Consider the following 17,299-nt stretch of genomic DNA (forward strand, 5'->3'; position numbering starts at 1 on the left):
AAAGATCATTTATAGTTATATTCTGAGTAATCTCATTCATTTCTTTGGGGTTGCATACAAATTCTACTAGCTCATCTCCTTAGGCACCCATGCATATGTCATGCTTCTTTTTGTTTCTACTTCATATTTTCTTCTGAGAACCCTTAAAACTAAAATGAATCAGCCTGTCTCTGCTGAAAATGTGTACAATTTTTCTCTACTACAAAGATCTTTCATCACATTATTTCTTGTTCTGGTGCTCTGAATTCTGAAAGCAATGTAACAGATGACTTACCATCAGCTATCAGTCATTGTCATCTATTCACTTATTGAATTTTGAGGTTCTGTATTAGAAGTTCACACTTTACCTCCCATTTAATCTTAATTCATATTTTGAACTATTTCTAATTGATTTTTTTCTGTTTTCATTATTAAACTGCAATAGTTTAGTGGCACATAAAATCACTGGTGTTGAAAGTTATTACTGTTTATGTACAAAATTCAAATTATTCACCTGCATTCATATTTTGAATGCATTCAGGACTCAGTACTAACAAAATACCCATACTCCTAGGTGATCATGCTGTTTCTTCTGTATTCATGTTCATCTGTTGTCTTATGGATAACTGTCTGTTTTCTTCTAAAACAGCTGCACTGTACAGGCACCTATCTTTTTCTCAATTTGCTGAATATTTGCTCTTTATATGCAAATAAAACCCCCATAATTTGCCGATCTTGATTTAACAGCATATAAAAGAATACACATACATTTTCAGGCCCTTGTCCCTCTATCCCTTGTCTTGAGTAAAAATCAATGATATTCCTTCTCCACCTGCACATCCTTAGAGACATGCTAGATTTTTCTTCACAGTTCCCATAGTAAATATTCTTGTGGGAGTAAGTCTTATACACCCAAAATTATTTTGTCACATATCCATGCATCCCTAAAATTAGTAAAATTACAGCTTATTGACACTGTTTGAAATTTCTGACATTCCAGAAAATAAATTCTTTTCACTATTATCTTTTGTTAAAAGTTTCCTTCTTCACCATTGCCCTCCCTCAAGGTTATGCAATTCATGATTTATGAATTTTCATGCTTGCTCTTCACTTGGTTTCAAATGATTCTAGTAAGAGAACTAAATATCATAATTTTTTTTTCCTGTTCAATAATGTTAACTCATTATAGAGTCAATCTTTTCTAAAATACTTTTAATAATAATTTAATTTGTTTAAAGTAGTCAAGTTAATTTTGTTTCACTATTTCAGTGTACCTTTTAGGTCTTCACTCATTCTGCAACCTCTTATCATTGGACTGCTTCCATACAAGTGATGACAATATGGGACTCCTAAAAGCATCTCCAGATGCTGAATTGATAATTTCACATTATGATAAGAATTCCTTGTACTAGATTCAACAGAATTTTTGTGTTACTGTGGACATTTTTCATGAAACAGAGGTTGAAATCTGGTGTATTTGTATTTTAAGTCTTTCTTGAGAAGAAGACACAGCAAGGGTTACCGATTTTCAATTTAAAACATTTGTCCCTTAAATCTTTTGCAAACCCTGCCAGCTCTTATCATTAGTCTAACTGTACTTGCATCACTTTTGATGTACTTTAAAACACTAGCAGTAATAACTTATGATAGAAAAATCTTTAAAACCAAATAATTTATTCCTGACACTGCTGTTACTGGCTTTTCTATAAGACCTGTAACTCACAGGGGAAAAAAATCAGTTTTAAATGTACTAGGAAAAGATCATTTACCTTTAACAAGATGAAATGCTGGATCCTGCTCTTGGGTCACAAAACCAGCATATACAGCAGTATAGGTTTGGTGCAGCATAGATGGAAAGCTGCCTGGAGGAAAAGGACCTGGGCGTGCTGGCGACAGCAGCTGAACATGAGCCAGGGTGGGCCCAGGTGGCCAAGAAGGCCAATGGCATCCTGGCCTGGATCAGCCATGGTGTGGGCAGCAGGGCCAGGGCAGGGATTGTCCCCTGTACTGGGCACTGCTGAGGCCACAGCTCCAGTGCTGTGTCCAGTGCTGGGCCCTCAGTGCAAGAAAGACCCTGAGGAGCTGGAGAGAGTGCAGAGAAGGGCAGTGGAGCTGGGGCAGGGTCTGGAGCACAAGTGCTGTGAGGAGCAGCTGAGGGAGCTGGGGGTGTTTATCCTGGAGAAAAGGAGGATCAGGGGTGACATTATCACTGCCTACACCTGCCAGGAAGGAGCCTGTAGCCAGGTGAGGGTTATCTTTTCTCTCAAGTAATAAGCAACAGGACAGGAGGAAATGGCCTCAAGTTGTGCCAGAGTTTCAGACGGGATATTAGGAAAAAATTCTTCATGAAAAGGGTTGTCAAGCACTGCAGCCAGCTGCTCAGGGAGGTAGTAGAGTCATAATCAATGGAGGCATTTAAAAGACATATAAATGAGGCACTTAGGGACATGGGTTAGAGCTGAACTTGGTAGTGTTAAGTTTTACAGTTTGACTTAATGACCTTTAAGGGCTTTTGCAACCACAATGATTTTACACTTCTTTTATCATATTTTGAAGCATAGCTCCAGCAGCTCTGTCATGTTTTGTTCCTCACAATAACAGCAGTACATTGAGAGTCATTTCAGTTAGAACAGAAATAAACCAAGAGGAAGATTATCTTGAAATCATAGTAAGGTATTTTTTCGTTTCATCTGGGAATTGGTGAGGGGGGATATTTAAAGATTAATTGAAAAACACTGGGACATAAAAATATAATTTTCCTATTGCATAGCCTAAGAGTTCAGCTGTAACTGCTTAACATTTATTTGTAAGTTCTCCCTCACTGATTATCAATTTTATATAATTCATACCTCTAGATACACATACAGAGAAACAAAAGAAAACATGTGTTGCAACTGTCATATATTTCAAGAAAATTCTATACTACATTTATTAAATTAATGAATTATTTTCATTTTCACATTAGACCAGACTTACAGCTAACTATTTCAGGCTTGGTTAGTGGTCAGCAAAAAAAACTAAAAAAACCCCAACAAAACAAAAGCCAAACCAGACCAAAAAACTTTCAGAAGCAGGGAGAAAAAAAAACCCTTGTAAAACTGAAAACAAAGGAAATCTGATGCCTATAATGTCTTACCTAACCCTATTAAAAAAATTCCTAAACGGAGAAACATGAAGTTTCTATCTTCTCAAGTTTTCTTTCATTCTATTTCTTTAGCATTCATTTTCACAATTTCCAGTATTATTCCAGATCTATATAAAAGATAATCTATTTATAATCCAAGTATGTAAAATTTGGGGTTAAAACAGTATATTGTGACAATGAATTATGGATTATGTTCATCTATTTAATACCAAATTCTTATTGTTTGGTTGGTTTTTCAGTTTATTTGATCCAGCTGTGCTCATTTTCCTTTTGTAGTGCAAGTCTGAGTTCTCCAACAACTTTTAGGACATGAGGTGATCAACAGTTCAAATGGTAAGATTTCTGCAAATTTGCATCACTGATTTACATAGTATTAATATTTTTTAATAAGTCTGTATAGCAACAAGAATTACTAGCCCAAGATAAATTCTGTGTTTCTAACAACTTGTAAATTCAGACTGATTCTTAATAGCTAGGAATTAATTTTTGAATTATTATATTTTTTACAGGAATCATGAGCAATGTTAAAATTGTAGACTGACTCGCTGGGTTGCTGTGCCATGGAACCCAAGCTGGAAACACCACTGAAGAGTCTGCTGGCCTGCCAAATTTCCAGGAATAGTTTTGACAGTTACCATGCCCTTTACCTGTTTTTGCTTTACTCTTGACACCTTTGCCAAACTATTTGGAGAACAAGTTTTATGAGGAGCATCTGAGGAAGCTGGAATTGTTTAGCCTTGAGAAAAGAAAGCTCAGAGGCAATCTCTACAACTCTGCTCTCTACAACTACCTGAAGGGAGGAGGGTGTAATGAGGTGTTGGTCTGTATTGTATCCCAGGCAATAAGTGAAAACGGCCTGGAGTTGCACCTAGGGAGGTTTAGATTGAATATTTCAAAAAAATTTATGCATTGAGAAGATGGTGGAACAAGCTGACTAGGCAAATGGGGGAATCATTGTCCCTGGAAGCCTTGAAAAAAACATGTAGATGCTTTAGCCTTAATGATTCTGTGATTCTGTTTAACTAGAAAAAATTCCCTCATTGCACTCTGAGTGTAACCCACCATGTAGTGTTTTTGGGAAAGATCACTCATGAATTAGCACTCAATTCCTGGCATCATCCACAATAAGACAGAAAAATGTTAATCAGTAATGCCCCAAACGCTTTTCTTAGATGTTCATGTAATTATGTGAGCCCTCTAAGCTCTCTAAGTACTTCAGTAAAGTTAAGATAATGAAATACTGGAGGAAAATAGATCTTAATATCAAGCATCACTTCAGAGGAAGTAAAATGCCTTCGGAAAAAAATCAGATACTTTCACCTAAGGAGTCTCCTGTTGTTAAGATAGGACCACAGGAGTTAATAAATCTGTATAAAATTCCATAATGCTAACTACATAATTTACTAAGTATTCCAACATTAATGAACTGGAACAAAATGTCTTTTTATGGAATAATTGTGTCAGTCTACTTATACATCACAGGTTTCCTATAAATTCCCATGAAGTTCAAGAAGAAATAATAGAAATTCACACAGAAAATTATAACCCTTCTAAAATAACAAGAGACTCCCTGGGTGCTGAACCTGTACTTTGTATCACAGCATTAAAGTTTATTTGGCATGTCCAATTGTTCTCTGCTGTGAGGGCCCCTATAAAGAACTGTATCATTAGGAATGCTAACGCTGCAAGAAGTTAGCATCTATGTTTTCATTTTCAGTCTCAAGATCTTGAAGTTTGAGGCTTGGGATGGGTACAGTATGTGAGACTTAAAGTATTTGGCTTTATGTAATCTGGTTTTCCTCATGTATGGGATAGTTAGCTTCCTGTACTTCCTGTTAGGTTCTCAATGTTAAACTATTTGTTAAACTATTTCTAAATGAATGATCAGCAATTTTATTACTTTCTACTTTTGTGACAAAAAGTATAAGATTTTCAGTGAAAACTTATAATTTGCAACAATTGATAGAAGCTAACCTCTGCAAATAAAAGGGCTTTTGGGTGAAAAAACATCATGATGCATAAAAAACATATACCTTAGCTCCATAAGAAAGCAATGTCTGCATTACAGAAAACATACCATTTTGGTCAAATTAATGGGTGTATACATATAAACTGCAGAGCCTAATTTCTGCCCTGTGCATATTTTCCCTTAATGTTTAGTTCCCTCAGGCAAAGAACTTTATGGCACCAAGACAGAATCAGAATTCACCTCAGTTTTACCTGCACAGTATCTGTAGCACTTTCCATGTATCTTGAGAAGCATTGGATTGGTGCTGCAGGGTAGGAATAGGTCACAACACATAGACACATTTTACACAGTAACTTCTTTTTCCTCCATTTCTGCATGGGATAATAAGGTTCTCATGTGCTCTCAATTACCCACAAAGTTGCTCAAAGCAGTACTAGGGTGTCTCAAAGTGTACCTTGTAGTCATATGATGCTGTCCAAATACCGCAATGCAACAAAAAAGGGATTATTAAAAATGTCTTAGATCCAGACAAAAGGTAGTATATCAGTATTTGTACTCTTACACAAAAATTAGTCCTGCAAGGACCTCTTCAACTCCTGTGAACTGAAGCTAGTGAAAGGGCTAGAAGGCATGTCCTGTGAGGAGCAGTTCAGGATTTGGAGTTTGTCTGTTTGGCGAGAAGGAGGCTGAGGGGTGACCTCATGGCTCTCTGCAGCTTCCTGAAGAGGAAAGATGGAGAGAGAGGTGCTGATCTCCTCTCCCTGGTATCCAGTGATGGGACACATAGGAATGGTTCAAAGCTGACGCAGGGGAGGTTTAGCCCAGGCATTAGAAAGCATTTATTTACCAAGAGGGTGTTATAACCCAGAAACAGGCTTCCTTGAGAGGAGGCCAGCGTCCCCAGCGCATCAGTGTTTAAGAGACATTTGGACAACAAATGCTAAGGCATGCTACCCTTAGCAACATACAGTAGCTTTTGGTCAGCCCTGAAGTGGTCAGGCAGTTGGACTGGATGATCACTGTAGGTGTCTTCCAATTGAATTATTCCTATTGTATTCTAATTCAGGGAGCAGATCTAAGGTTCTGACTTTGCCGTATAAGTCCATGTACCACAGGGACTTGGGCCAAAAGCAAGATTATATTGCCAAAGGAAAAGTTGATTTAGTTTGGTGGTTTTTTGGGGTTGTTTTTTTTTGGGGTGGGGGTTGGTTTTGTTTTGTTTTGGTTGTGAGTGAGTGAGTGAGTGAGTGAGTGAGTGAGTGAGTGAGTGAGTGAGTGAGTGAGTGAGTGGTGTTTTTTTGAAATAGGGAAGAACAAATCCTTTTACTAATCAACAGGACATGAAGGGTTTTTTTATTAATTACCTTCTGGAAAAAAACCCCAAAACATTATATGAAAAGCCTAAGGATGAGATGTCAAAAGTCCCAAGCAGGGAGTAGGGTTCTGCAACGTCAGGATATAAAACCAAGTTCTTTTCTGTTTAGATGAACAAAATACCTGTGGAAAAATGAAACCACTAATTTCTACTTGTATAGCTTTTCTTTACATTTATTTCCTCAAAAAAGCCTGTTAAACATGAAGCAGTTACTGATGAGACAAAGTGTTTTGTCTCCATTTTCTGGGACATACTAAAAGTTCAGAAAATAAACTTATGTAATTATAAAGTTGAGGCCAAAAACTCAAGTAGTTTATAATGAACATATGAAAGAGTTATGCTTAGCTTCTGTGCAAAACAAAAGTGTGTTTGTACAAATAAGCAGCAGTAAAGACACTAATTTTTAGTTACTACTGTTTTATCAGTATTGGCAAAACTAGACCCTTGTTTTCCAAATACTGCTACTCAGATATACAAACCAGAAATAATCTACATACTACTTTACAGATAGAAACCATTTTTTTCATTTTACAGGGCAATGTGTCACCATCAAGTAAAATACTGATTTTAAGTGTATGTTGGCAGGTGAGAAGAAACTTTAGTTTAATGTCTTTCCTGTACTGTGGCACCCAGAACTGCCCCAGCACTCGAGGTGGGGCTGCCCCAGTGCAGAGCAGAGCAGGACAATCCCCTCCCTTGCCCGGCTGGCCATGCTGTCCCTGATGTCCCCAGGACATGGGTGGCCCTCCTGGCTGCCAGGGCACTGCTGGCTCGTGTTCAACTTGCCATGGACCAGAAGCCCAGGGCCCTTTCCATGGCACTGCTGTCCAACCTCTCATTCCCCAGTCTGTCTGTGCATCCAGGGTTGCCCCACACCAAGTGTATATCTCAGCATTTACCCTTAAACTTCATACAAACAAGAGTCACTTGGGCCCTCTTCTTTATGTGAACTATACCTTGTATGAATTCAGTTTGCTGTACTACCACATTGCTACTGAATGCTGTGATAAGATTATGAAATGTATGATACATCCTACTGGGTAATAACATAATTCAACAACCACAAATTAATCACTAGTAGCTGTTTAAAACCACAATCCTCCACCTGATCTCATGTTCCTTTAAGGAACAGTTCAATCCACACCCAATCCCAATTAAGTCTTGCAGACATGGTAAGTGACTGCTCAATTCTCCATCTAAAATTTGAGCATTGGGCTATTTTAACTTTTCCCTCTATACTTCATAACTACTCAAGCTATAATAAGAAATAGACGCTGTAGCTCATTCTATTGGCCAGCATTTGTACAGCTTTAGGATTGCTAAGATCTGAGCCTGAAGAATCCTTGGAAAGAAGATTTCAAGTAGGCTTGACATGGAGTCCACTGGCTAAGGACAAAATTTTGGCATTTTTCAGAATGCTAGTAAAAATTTTTCAGAATGCCAGTAAAAAGGCAATGCATGTCTTAATACTGGAACAATCAAAATACCTTAACTAGCCACTGACTCTCAATCACACAGTAATTTTTGTAAATCAATATTTACAGCACTTTTATGCATCTTTAAAAATCTCCTGTCTTTCATCTACCCTTTCCTGCTTCCCATTTTTACTAATTATCACTTTTATAATGTTATATTTTTATCCTGAAATGTTAACATTAGGAGCAAGTATGTACATACAAGCTAGATGCAAATCTAAACCTTGCAGTTACATTTTCCTATCCCAAAGCTTTATATTATTTCTTGCAGGCAACATTAAAGGTGAAAGAGAACTCAAATGTGGAATATTTTGAACAACTTTCATAATGCATGTTTCTTCAAAATATTATTTTCAAGGTCATTCATAAAATGGTACTGAACTTCAGCTTCTTAATAAAATCTGTTTGAGCAGGTGCAATGACAGCTTGATTCAATTTTTGTTTAGAATATCCTGCACAATTACTGTCAAACATAGCAAAATTAACCCACTACACTTAAAATTTTAAATAATTTATTCATTCATTAAATAATTAAAAATATGATCAGGTTTTCAATTGAAAATGTGACTATTCCAACTAAAACATAACAAATAGCCACTTGATGAAGAAGTTAAAGGCCCTGATTATTTTTCTAACAAAAGCAATGGCATCAATTAAAATAATATATCACACAGAAGGATTTGTATCTGTTTAAAAAATTTAATACAGAAACTGCAATAAAAAAGCAATAAAAAATCCCAAATTCATTTCATGATATGGTAAATAGAGACCTCTTTTTAATACTTCCACCTAGTAATAGTAAAGTATTTGTTTAGTATCTCTCCCAGAAAAAAGAAATCTTGTAGAACTAGTGTGTCAAGTAACCTATTAGACAGCAATTTGCTTGTAAGGCATGAATGGAGTGCTTTGGTCAGGAATTGTTCTGCATTTTTTAACAGGACCTTCACCTTCCAGCTCAAGAGCAGAAGGTCCGGTGTCTGGCCAGGTGAAGTCACTCTTGAATACCTGCAAATGTGTTCTAAAGTCACCCGTCAATGCCTTCACTCACAAGTTTAAGCCAAGTTGCTGCTCAAATTTCTATCATGCTCTGAGTCATGCATTAAAAAGAATCAGCAGACAGTTGCAACAAAGACTAAGGTAGAGAGATTAGCTATTTTCATTTCCACTGAGTACAGATTTTCTTTGCCAAATGCTAATAAAATACAATTCAAGGTGTAGGTCCTTGGCTTCTATACAGCATGAACTGAAAAGAACTGTTTTGTGTCTTCACAGAAAATGCCTCCCTTTTTTTTTGGCTTCTCTGCCAAGTTAGCAGACATTTCTGCCAGTTCATTTTCTAAGTATGTTTTTCTGATCCTTGTTTCTTTTCAACTGCACACAACAATAATGAATGGTAAATACTTGAAGCAAAGCCCATTGTTCCTTATGCAGGCAACCAGTGCAGAGGGGGATAAAACAATATGAATATAATGCTTATCAGGATGCCCTCAGACTCTGTACACAAAGATCACATACTCTGCCCTCCCAAAAAATAGTACTACCCACGAAACAACACATCTGAGCGCACATACTTACTTCCTGCACACATAAGGCTGAATTCACACTGGTTTGAAGATTAATTTTAATCACTTCTCTTGTTACAGCTTGATGTTATAAAAGTCTATTTGCTGCCCTTTACTTTCCTATGCTTCCTGAATTTAAGAGGATACAACACCAAAATGTCCTTCTCTTCAATTAGAGAAGCTAGAAAGACAATAGCTTTAAATTAAGCTATTCTTAGATATTTAAAAAAATCAAAAACCAACAACAAAACACAACACTTAAAAAAAAAAAAAACTCCATGCTTTTACAGTATGGAAAGTGCATAGCTATACAAGAAGAAAATACACTCATCTAACTCAAAAACTTCAGGAACAATATTTACAGAACTTATCCTTTGTTCTAGACTAGCTTTTAGAGCAGTATATTTAGGATTGTAGATATAATCAAGGGTAGGCCAAAATACTAGATAAAGCACTATGAAGAAATGTGTACAGAGCAGGTGAAAAGTGGAGTTCCACTATATGGCATCAAATCCTGAAAGAACTAAGAGCCATCCAAGGCAGCTGGACTCTCAGTGAACAGAGCCAGGTGGAAACAGAATTACTTTAATGGATAAAAGTAAAATTATGTCCAAGGTAGCACTGACCTTTTAGGTCAGTGCTATTTGGTACGCCAAATAAGTCGTTAATTCAGATGAAGAAAAATTCCATAGAAAAATAAAGTAATTAAGTTTGAGGGATAAATTAATCTCTAGAATTATTCCCCTAAAATAAACTAGCTAAGCAAAATCTTAGTTTATTCTGTTATTTCCAAGAGAATCAACACCAGCTGAAGCTGCCCAAGAGCTCTCAGGTGGACAGAGAATGGTGGCAACAATGCCATGGTTGTGAGTTTGTTCCCCATATGGGCCATTTACTTTAAAGCTGAATTGATGATCCTTGTGGGTCCCTTCCAACTCAGAATATTCTGTAACTCCTGTCTGCTACTCTATAGCGCACATGATAAAATCAATAAATTAATGTGCTCTTTCCAAGTCATATCCATGGTAAGAAGAACTCTCTTCAAAATGGTCATCCATTCCCAATTTCTGGTTGAGAGAAAAGACATAAACATTTCACATTCCCTAATACTCATATCAATTCTTTGGACAAGGGGACTCCTGTTTTTTTATCCTTTCCCCCTGTTAAAATACATTCAAAAAAGTCATAACTTATGCTTCTTCAGAGAACGTGCTCTGTTCCGGCAAGAGGGTCCACAACACATATTTTCCACATTCCCATGGCTATGAAAATAGTTTAATTTGCCTTCTGTTACTCTCTTCAAATAAGCGAGTATTAGAAATGGATGGAATTTAAACTCCAATCCATCTAATACAGTTTTATTATATGAATTTGCTTTCATTTTAATTACTACAGAAAGTGGGGTGGCAGGGGAGGGGATGCCAGGGAGGATATTGTTCATCTGAGTTTTAGAATTGCTTTTTTATATCTCTGTGAAACAGTGTGGTATGAGCTCACCACTGGCCTTCAAATAATATTCAACAGCATGCTGTAGGGTAACAAGCTGTGGAAGATACTCTTCATATTTCTTATGATGCAGAGGGGAAATTGGACCAGTTTGTAGAACTGTAGAACTGGAAAAAAGCATCTAACCAAAGTTATCACTCCTCCCACTACGTCCACTCCTCATGCTGAAAATCTTCAGTTATAATATCTTGTCTTCATTCTAAGGCTGTGAAATACATTACATTCTCTTGGAATCACAGCTAGTAAATTTTCTTTAGCAACATGCATGCTAAGTAATGTAATCAAGTTTATGTTGTATTTGTGTGTGTGTGTGTGTGTATATATATATACACATGGGTATGCAGCAATTCTAGTGGGAATAGCATTTGGGAATAATGATACTTGAAGGTAGAATTTAGAATTTAGTTCATAACAATTTCTGTCATTGAACCAGCTTCTGTACAGGAAATTCCTAGCAGAACATCCAGTTTTTATGTGATGAGTTACGGTCTCCAGTTTCTGGTGGCCAGCCAAAATCAACCTGTTCAGTGGATGAATCATAAGCATATGTCTTTATAAAACATTTCACGTTCATAAAATTTTATTATGGAAAGACCACAGATCAACATACATGAACAACATGTGCATACTTCATCACTTTGCTATACTTGTTTTATTAAATGAGACAATCTAATTTGTAACACTTATTATTTATTAGCTTCTCATTCATGCTCCAATCAATTTATATACTCTTTGAAGTCATCTTTAATTTCTATAATCCCTTTTCCCTTCCCAACCTGTATAACCCACATAAACAAGTTATATATTTTTCTGTTACAGTTGTGTCTCAGTTTCATGCTTGAATATAATAATATTCATCCCATTATGTTGTATGATCTGTGTCATCATGGTAGAAATGAGGAACATAGGAGCAAAAATTGCAACTATGCTTTAAAGAAGCATATATGTGGCAAAAACTTCTGGAATTTGTAGAGAGATTTAGTGGAGTAGAAGCATATATTTATTAACAACTTCAATATGCAGATTCTTCTTATCACCGATGTTGTAAAAAATATTTAGAAACATGAAACCCAAGATCATAGAAATAATATTTTCAAGTACTGAAAATATTTTATTTCTAGTACCAAACATTTTCAATGCTAAATGAATCTTGCCTAATAGATCAATTTCTGTAACAGCCAAAGAACTCAAAATCAAGCAACTTTTTTGCTTTCATGAAACATTATATTGATGCAAATGAACACTGTTTCACAATTAACTCTCTTTTCAAGAATTTAGCTATTACTAAAAATCCATTTGTAAAGTTATGGAAATCTGAAGGCTATTTCAGTTAAAATTGCAGTTAAATTTCAGTTAAAATGTTCAGTCAAAATTGCATTGGTGGCCAAAGTTGTCAATGACAGCAAGGGCTTTTTCAAATACAGTAATAGCAAAAGGAAAACAAAGGATAATGTGGACCTATGACTAAATGAGGCAGGAAGAACCCTGCTAACAGAGGAGACAGAGAAGGCCGAGTTACTGAATGTCTTCTTTTCATCAGTCTTCACTGACAATACCAGGCCAATACCATATGTTGACCTGCATCTCTCTGACTCACGAATCCAGGATAAACTAAGGTTGGAAGGAAGGCTTTTCCTTGGTCAAGAAGGATAGATTTTGAGAATACCTGGGCAAACTTGAGATTGTCACATCCATGGGCTCTGACAGGATGCATCCACGTGTGCTGAGAGAGCTACTATAGCGCACTATAGCGAGGCTGGCCATTATAACACCTTTGAAAGATTGTGAAGATCAGGAGAGGTTCCTAAGGCCTGGAAGAAAGCAAATATTACCCCAAAAGAACAAGAAGGAGGACAGAACAAGAAGCAGGACAGTCAGCCTCACCTCAGTCCCTGGAAGTTCCTGTGGGTGACAAGGTGATCAGGAACAGCCAGCATGGATTCACTGCAGATAAATCATGCCTGTCCAACCTGATTGACTTTTATGATGAAACTGCCTGGATGGAGGAGGGGATAGCAGTGGAACCTCAACTTCAGCAAGGCTTTTGACACTGTGTCTCACAGCATTCTTGTAGGAAAACTCAAGAGGTGTGGACTGGATGAGTGGACAGTGAGGTGGATTGAGAACTGGCTGAATGTCAGAACCAAGAGGGTTGTAATCACTGGCCCATTGTCCAGCTGGATGCAATCCCTGGCCCAGGGTCTAGCTGCAGGCCTGTCACTGGTGCTGTTCCCCAGGGTTCAGTACAGGGGCCAGGGCTGTTTAACTTACTCACCAGTGACTTGGGTGAAAGGACAGATGCCTCCTGAGCAAGTTTTCTGAGGATGCAGAGCTGGGAGCAATGGCTGATACCCCAGAGGGCCGTGCAGCCCTTCAGAGGACCTCAACAGCTTGGAGAGATGGGCAGAGAGAAACCTTCTGAAATTCAGCAAAGGCAAATGCAGGGTCCTGCATGTGGGGAAGAACAACCCCAGGCACCAGCACAGGCTGGGGCTAACCTGCTGGGGAGCAGCTCTGGGCATGCTGGTGGACAGCAAGCTGTCCATGAGCCAGCAGCGTGTCCTGGTGGCCAAGAATGTCAATGGTATCCTGGGGAGCATTGGGAAGAGCACTGCCAGCAGGTGGATCCTGCCTCTCAGCCTTGGTGAGGCTCACCTGGAGTGCTGTGTCTAGTTCTGGGCTCATCAGGACAACAGAGACATGGGACTCCTGAAGCAGATGCAGTAATGGACAACAAAGATGATTAGGGCACCTAAGGATCTCTCTTGTGGGGAAAGGCTGAGAGAGTTAGGCCTGTTCTGCCTCGAGAAGAGCCTGAGAGAGGACCTGATCAATGTCTATCAGTGTCTGATGGCAAAGTGTCAAGAGGACGGACCAGGTGGTGCTGAGCAATAGCAGAAGAAGCTATGGGCAGAAACTGACACACAGAAGTTCACCTGAATGTGAAGAAAAACTTCTTTACTGTGCCGATGACTAGACAGTGGAACAGATTTCCCAGAGAGGTTTTGGAGTCTTCCCCACTGCAGTCACTCAAGAACCACCCAGATGCAATCCTTTGTCATGTGCTCTAGCATGGCCCTGCTTGACCAGGGGGATTGGCCCAGATGACCCATTTGTAGTTCCCTCCAACCTTACCTGTTCTGGGGTTCTGTGATGTAGATTAATTCCTTACTCTGAACATTCTATTTCAGCATAGCAGCACCACTGTATACAAACAATATAGCAAAAACAATAAAACAGCTTTCTACAGATAGAATAACATCAAAGACCATCAAAAATCGCAGACCCTCTGATTTATCCCTGTGAATCTCATAAAACTTACATTTTATTATTTCCCTTCAAAATTAAACACTTCAGTGTATTTTATTACCTGATTTAAAGAAAAAGACTGGTTCATGTTTATCAAGTGAATGAGATGTCTACTTGGGTGTTTTTACTGGCAAATTAATTTTTATGGAAAATAAACATAATTCTATCACACCAATTAGTGTATCATTAGAGCAGGTACATTGAGACCAGGATTTATGCCATACTTGCAGACACAGAGAGCAGTCAATAGTCTGGAAATCATTAATGTAATTAGCAACACATTGAGACTCACAACATACACTTTGCTTTTGCACAACTATCTGACCAAGAAAAGCACTAAACATGAAAAATAATGTAGCCTCCCTAAAATTAATATAACCTCCCTAAGTTCCCTGATGCAACACAAACAATTTAGGCTGTTGAATGTACTCTAACCAGTAGAGAGAAAAATATTTCAGTAAGTGTTCCCCTGTGTTTAATATATACATGGTGCACTAAAAATATCCTGCGTTGAAAAATTTCTTCCTATCCAATATTAACTACTTGGAAATTGTTTTGTGGTGTTTTTAAAGATATTTACCATATTTTTATTATAAATTTACTATTAACTCTGATGAAAGATCTTATCATGTTTAGTAAAAGAGAAAAATTTGGTGTTTTGCTGTCTGAGAACATGAAAAAATGGAGATTACCAAAAATACTTAAAAATAAATTTTGAAGACAAACACATTGCTCAACACAAAGGTTCATTCTAATGGTGTATTTCAAAAGCCATGTCATCACTTTCCCACATTAATTAATGAAAATGTATCAATTAAAAACCACCCCAAATTGTCTATTTCATATAGTCTTTATATATATACATATAAAGACTTTATATATAGTCATATATATATATTCATATAATCTTTATAAAAAATTAACACCACTAATCTTTATAATTGTTGATTTGAATCAAGAGGATTCACTGAGAAGCTTCTCTTTTCAGCTAGCAAAGTTCATGTATATCTGAAGCAGAAAGGGGGGAAAAAAGGCATCCCAAAACCTGAAATGATGAAATTAACTCCTTCCTTGAGAAATGCTGTGGCAGAATATTTACATTTTTTCAGCCTTCTTTCAACTGCAGAAAATGGTGAATTTATGGTACTTGCTTTTAAGGTTCAGGCTAATGCACGCAGGCAGTGTAGTGACAAATTGGATGACAGAGCTGGCTACATATCTTACAAATTTAAAAAAACATTGGACAGGTATCCAAAGAAGAAATAGCTGCCAGCAGTTAAAAGTATTATTTCTCCTTGCATCCTATTTGCTGAGGTTGCTACTCACAACACTGACATATCAGCAGAAGGGAATTTGTGCTGGCGTACAAATTGCTTCAATGCAGAATTTAGGGTTTAAGCTGTGGTTTATTATAAACTGATGGTCCTTAGAATTAATTATTTAACCTTTATACAATTAATCTTGGTGCTGGGCATAAAGCTTGTCTTACAGATATGTGCCAAGAGCTCCAGAGGTGATAGGAGCCAATAGGTGAACACAACTGAAATATTTCCAGGGAATTAAGGCATGTTATTCTGAAAAGGTGACATGGCCAACAGCACAGCTGCAGTGCCTCTACACCAATAGGTACAGATGGACAGCAAAGAGGAGAAGCTGGAAGTCACTGTGCTGCTGAAAGGATATGAACCAGTTGCCATCTCTGAAAGATGGTTGGATGAATCTCATGATGAGTGTGGCTACCAATGGCTACAGCTCTTCAGAAGGGACAGGCAGGGCTCTCTGTGGGGTGCCCTCTACATAAGAAGTTAATGGAATGTGAAGGACTCTCTCTGAAGAACAGCCACAAACTGATCAAAACTTCACGGGTGAGAATCAGAGATGGAGGTAACAAAGGGAACCTTGTGGATGGTGTCTGTTAGAGGCTGCCTGACCAGGGGGAGCCTGTTGACACCAACACCTTCTTGCTCCAGCACAGGAGACACTGAGCCCACCGGATCTCATCCTGCTGGGGCAAGGGTGAGATCCAACCCCCATCTGCTGGAAAAGAAACACAGTGAGCTGTAGGCAATCCAGGGGATGGCTGGGATGCCTGGAGGATAACTTCCTAAGCCAGGTAATGGACAGCCCTGACAGAGGAGATCTGTTACTGGACCTGATGGTCACCAGTGCAGTGAGCTCATGGGTGACGTCAAGGACGGAGGCAGCAGGGCTGCAGTGAACATCACTGGTGGATCTGCAGTCCTGAGGAATATGGGACAGGTGAAGAACACTGTCAGGACCCTGAATTTTAGGAAAGCAAACTCCAGCTGCTCAAGGAATTAGTCAGTAGGATGGTATGGAAAACTGCTTTATGGACAAGGGAGCAGAAATAAGCTGGCAGATCTTCCAAGATGCTTTCTAAAAACCACAATAGCTCTTGACTCACAGTAAAAAATCAGGAAAGGAAGGGAAGAAACTGGCATAGATAAATCAGGACCTGCTGGTTAAACTAAGGGGCAAGAACTCACAAGACAGGACAGGTAGCCTGGGAAGAGTATAGGAATGCTGCTTGGTTGTGTAGGGATGGGGTCAGCAAGACAAAGGCACAGCTGATGCTGAGCTTGACAAGGGATAGCTAGAAAATGCAGGTCAAAAAAGTGTACACTTCTGATGAACGTGGCTGGCAAATTGGTAAAAATAAAGGATGAGGAAGCTGTGAAGTGAATATCACTTCCCACACCTCTTGAGTGGGTGAGCCTCAAGGTGGGGATGAGAGGGAGCAAAGTCTCTCCCACTGTAAGTAAAGATCAGGTTCATGACCAGCTGGGGAACCCAAATGTGCATAAGTCTTTAGGGCCTGATGAGAAGCGTCACAGAGTCCTCAGGGAAATGTGTGGTGTAGCTGCCAAGCCACTCTCCATGATATTTGTGAAATCATGGCAGTCAGGAGAACTCCCCAGTGACTGGAAAAAGGAAAACATTTCACCCATCTTTAAAAAG

The 17,299-nt window shown here is 38.3% G+C and overlaps 1 protein-coding gene and 1 long non-coding RNA gene across 7 annotated transcripts in view; one reads left to right on the forward strand and one right to left on the reverse strand.

Annotated features, from left to right (window-relative positions):
* The window catches only part of PDE4D (phosphodiesterase 4D), a 509,895-nt gene that overhangs the window by 387,911 nt on the left and 104,685 nt on the right, over window positions 1–17,299 (reverse strand). Inside the window, exon 1 of one of the 4 annotated variants that reach the window (XM_064405628.1) lies at window positions 1,749–1,850. The exons of the other annotated variants lie outside the window; for them this stretch is intronic. The gene's annotated coding sequence lies outside the window, so the exon portion shown is untranslated. Of the gene's footprint in view, window positions 1–1,748; window positions 1,851–17,299 lie in introns of those variants that run through there. 4 annotated transcript variants of the gene reach the window in all.
* On the forward strand, window positions 2,087–6,218 carry LOC135291435 (uncharacterized). 3 transcript variants are annotated; one of them, XR_010354231.1, is made up of 3 exons: window positions 2,087–2,223; window positions 3,364–3,457; window positions 3,634–6,218. It is a non-coding gene; the product is annotated as an uncharacterized LOC135291435 (long non-coding RNA). The 3 variants fall into 3 exon arrangements; XR_010354232.1 differs by having other exon boundaries at window positions 3,401–3,457; XR_010354230.1 differs by lacking the exon at window positions 2,087–2,223 and adding an exon at window positions 2,234–2,652 and having other exon boundaries at window positions 3,401–3,457.

This window comes from Passer domesticus, chromosome Z (genome assembly GCF_036417665.1).
Source record: "Passer domesticus isolate bPasDom1 chromosome Z, bPasDom1.hap1, whole genome shotgun sequence".
Taxonomy (NCBI): domain Eukaryota; kingdom Metazoa; phylum Chordata; class Aves; order Passeriformes; family Passeridae; genus Passer; species Passer domesticus.